At 38.9% G+C, this 4601-nt stretch overlaps 1 pseudogene across 1 annotated transcript; it reads left to right on the forward strand.

The window, feature by feature from the left end:
* Positions 1-3151: 3151 nt before the first annotated feature.
* Positions 3152-4077, forward strand: LOC101577527 (annotated as a pseudogene). The gene has a single exon (XR_001117348.2). The product of XR_001117348.2 is annotated as an mRNA turnover protein 4 homolog pseudogene (transcript).
* The last annotated feature ends 524 nt before the right edge of the window (positions 4078-4601 follow it).

The raw sequence follows: 4601 nt of genomic DNA on the forward strand, positions 1-4601 counted from the left end.
CATGGTAAGATGTGTTATGTACATGTGCCAACTCCCTCAAATGAATATAATCATTGTGCACTGTAAGCAGGTATTAACAACAAATTAAATTAAAATATTTTGGAACATTATGTATTCATTATATTGTATGATAAATTGTAAAGAAAACATATAATTGCTCTTAATTCTTGAGTTTCATTTTTATTCTGTGCATATGTATAATTTTGATTAAAAATTTAATTTCATATTCTTATCTTTTTATGTCATGTCATACTATGACCATTTTTCCATGCCTTTATAAGTCTTTCAATCTCCAAATTTTTGTTTTATATTTTATTATACAAATATATAATTATTTAACCTACCTATACTATTGAATAAAATAGTTCTTCATTTTCACTAAAATAAATAATTATGCAAAGTTATTCAGCATATAACATCATGCTCATATTGGATAATTACTTAAGAGAAAAATTTCAGGAATAAAATTAAGAGAGGTGAACATTTTTCCCATAATTTTATTGAGAAATAAATAGAAATGAGAAAATTTTAAAACCAAATTGATAGGACAGTTTCAATAATTAACACATTGCATACATTCTTCCTAGTGGTTAATTCCTGTACAAGATGTAGACATGATATCCTCTTTACAAACACTATTAGAACAAGTCCCTCTATTCATTAACAGAATGTAACTGTATATCTATCCTAACCATTTTGCATACACAGATACAAAATGGACATTCATCTGTATCCCCCTTTTTTTTTGTTTAGTTCTGCCATTTGAATATTATAGGTTTGTTAACTCAACAAAATATTCTAAAAGAGTCCAGTAGTCTATAATACTATTGGGTATCCCGCTTCACTGGCAATGTCAGAAAATTTTGACCTGAGTCCCCTACAGCTCAACATAACAGCATGGCTTTACTTCGTTTTTACACTTTTCTGCTGGATGGTTAAGACCAAGACAAAGCAAGATCTATGCAACAAGAGTTGTAGTTTTGGGGTCTGATAAGGTCAGTGAAATCCCCTCCGGATTTATGCTGAGATCCTGAACCTCAGATTGCAGATCCTTTGTCAGTGTCGCCCATGTGGATGAGTCATGGCCATTGTTTGGCCAATGTGCTCTCTGTGAAAGCCTGAGAGAATGTTTTCTCTCCATGTGACTCTCCTTAGGCACACTACATCATCTATCACTTTCCTCTTTGGCCTCATAATCTTCTTGGTCAGAAAATTTGGGACACTACTGAGTTACATAACATTAGAGTACAAGTTTTCATATGTCCTGAGTCTTAATTGACCTTGGAAGGCTAGGACCAAAATGTTGGTTTTCCTTGAAGCCCTCCTTTTTCTCTAATTTGGTCTGCAACCTTAGGTTGTTAGCCCTCCAGAAGAGTAGTTTACTGTTATTACCGTACAACCTAAGCTGTTAAGCTTAACCTCACTATCTGTCTGAATATCAAACATATTAGGCATAACATGGAACAGGAATTTTTCATCAAGTATTGATATGTTGAACTTTAAGTCCCTACAGAATATGATAAAAAAAATTAAAAATTAGAATATATTTTAAAAAGCATAAAGAATTATATAATTTTTATGTTTACACATAAATCAAAAAAATCTAACCATGTATAACCTTGAAGCAGGACAGTCCCACAACATTCCTTTCCCTGTCTCCTGCCTTCATTCACCACCCCCGTCATTTTGAACACTTATCTACCCGAGAGACAGCACAGCAGCAACTGGCATGTTATGACAAGCAGCCTGTATTCAGAAGACCAGAATGATAGGCACTCTAAGCACAAACCTACTGTTACAAATTGCCATCTTCAGTGCAGTTGCTTAGTTCACAGGTGTCAGTATATATAGTTACTCAGGGTGAGAATCTTTCCAATTAACTGCTAGATTCAAAAATCTTCTGGAGATTCTCAGGATCATTGTCTTGCCCATCTTCTGCATATAACTGTATGGCTTCTCACTGTCATGTTTCCTAGCTCTTCTCCTTTCCCTCTCTTAATTAGTTTGTCAAGAGGTGAACATTTTTAAGGCTTTCATTCCAGATAAATTTCTACAGGACAGGTATATTTCTTTGTGGAAAGGCATGTTACTTAGAAAATCTACACTCTTTTACTGAACATTACAAAATGTACAGTGTAAGGATAGACTACGTTAATTTTCATAGAGTAGGCCAGAGTCTTAACGTAGTAAGAGACTTAATACGCTTTGCTTCACTGCAGCCAACTGGCTCTGTAGTCTATAACAATTTGCTGAATTATTTTGCTGAAAATTGCCTTGGGGTTCTACCAAGTAACAAAGAATGAGAAAGTTCACTCACGTGTTCTTCAAGCATGGAGTATGCTCTGTGAATCTGAAGCAGACAAAAAGATGCATAATGAAATTGAATTTAACACATAAATGCAACAAGTGACTGTTTTAGGTCTGGAATTGCATAGAATTTGATATATTATATGATAGATTAATTACATTTGATAGATCTGTAAATGTTTCCAGAAACTTTAGTTTGAAGTTTTAAACTTTTTTACTTTAAAAAAAGTAGGTTATTTCCTTTTTCACATTCCTTTCTCTTTTTTTCCATAATCTTATTGAGAAACAAATAGCAATGAGACAGTTTCAAGTCTAATTGGTAGGACAGTTTCAATAATTAACACATTGCATACATTCTTCCTAGTGGTTAATTACTGTACTAGATGCAGACATGATATCCTCTTTACAAACACCGTTAGAACAAATCCCTCTATTCATTAAGAGACTGTAACTATATATCTATCCTAATCACTTTGAATACACAGATACAAAATGGACATTCACTTGTATCCCCTTTTTTTGTTAAGTTCCATCATTTAAATATTATACGTGTGTATACTCAGCAAAATATTTTAAGAGTCCAGTAACCCATAATAGTATTGGGTCTTCTGCTTGACTGGCAATGTCAGAAATTGTCGACCTGAGTCCCCTACAGCTCAACATATTCCTTTCTCAAATGCTTATTTGAACAGAATATAGGGAATGTTTAATTATTTTAAAGCATTGCCCCTGGGCTGAGTAGGCCAAGAGATTCCCAAACTTAGTCTGCCCCACAGCAGCAGGCTCACTGACTCCCTTCGCAGCAAAAAGAATTTTCTGGATGCATCAGAAAGAGGCACATAGGGCGCGATGCCCAAATCCAAGCGCGACAAGAAAGTTTCCTTAACGAAAACTGCCAAGAAAGGCTTAGAACTGAAACAGAACCTGATAGAAGAACTTCGGAAATGTGTGGACACGTACCAGTACCTCTTCATTTTCTCTGTGGCCAACATGAGGAACAGCAAGCTGAAGTACATCCGGAATGCCTGGAAGCACAGCCGGATGTTCTTTGGCAAAAACAAGGTGATGATGGTGGCCTTGGGTCGAAGCCCAGCTGACGAGTACAAAGACAACCTGCACCAGGTCAGTAAGAAGTTGAGGGGTGAAGTCGGCCTCCTTTTCACCAACCGCACAAAGGAAGAGGTCAATGAGTGGTTCACAAAATACACAGAAATGGACTTTGCCCGAGCTGGGAACAAAGCAACTTTCACCGAGACCCTGGATCCAGGACCTCTGGAGCAGTTCCCCCACTCCATGGAGCCTCAGCTGAGGCAGCTGGGACTGCCTACTGCCCTCAGGAGAGGTGTGGTGACCCTTCTTTCTGACTACGAGGTGTGCAAGGAGGGTGATGTGCTGACCCCAGAGCAGGCCCGCATCCTGAAGCTCTTTGGCCATGAGATGGTCGAATTCAAGGTGACCATCAAGTACATGTGGGACGCCCAGTCAGGAAGGTTCCAGCAGATGGGAGAAGATGACTTGCCAGAGAGCGCACCCGAGTCTTCAGAAGAATCAGAGTCAGAGGGGGAGGACAACTGACTTGGACTCAGGACCAGAGTCTCCCAGCCTGTGCTCATCCCCCCGGAGCACAGGACTGTGGCCACCTTTCAGAGAGAGCAGCTATTTATTTAGTTGTGGATAAGGACAAGGAAGAGAAATGGGGACTGTTTCCATAAATAATGAAATTTTGTCTGCAGGTGTCTCCCTGTAGACAGCAAGAGACTCTTAGTGGGGGAAAAAAGACCTTTAAAAATTTAAAAAAAAAAAAAAAGGGCCAGGGAGATGGCTCAGTGGAATAAGTGCTTCCCTGGCAAGTACTGGGCCTGAGTTCAACCCCGGGTTCCGCAAAAAAAAAAAAAATTTTTTTTAAAGAAACAAAAAATGCTTCTAGGTTTCTGCGTCTTATTTGGATTTTCACAATTCATCTAAGCTAGTACGGTGCTGTAGCCTTGGGCATAGCTGAAAACAGTGCCCAGGCCTGGGCTTTTGCACCCTCTCCAACTTTTGTTGTCCTTTACAGTAGTTGGAACAGGGACTTCCTAAAGAAAATTAGCACCTTTGTGGCCCTTTACTGCCCCTGCGAGCACATACACAGTCCAGACCATGGTCTCCCAGACCATGGCTAAGACATGGGTACCAAGAACCCTGGGTACTTTGGCTAACACAAGAGCGGAGCCACTGCTGGAGATGGGAGCAGGTGTTTAAGGTGGCACACAGCATCCTGGGACATTTTAAGTCCAACGGTGAACTTTTACCCA

The sequence above is a fragment of the Octodon degus genome, unplaced genomic scaffold (assembly GCF_000260255.1).
Source record: "Octodon degus isolate 3935 unplaced genomic scaffold, OctDeg1.0 scaffold00187, whole genome shotgun sequence".
Lineage (NCBI taxonomy): Eukaryota > Metazoa > Chordata > Mammalia > Rodentia > Octodontidae > Octodon > Octodon degus.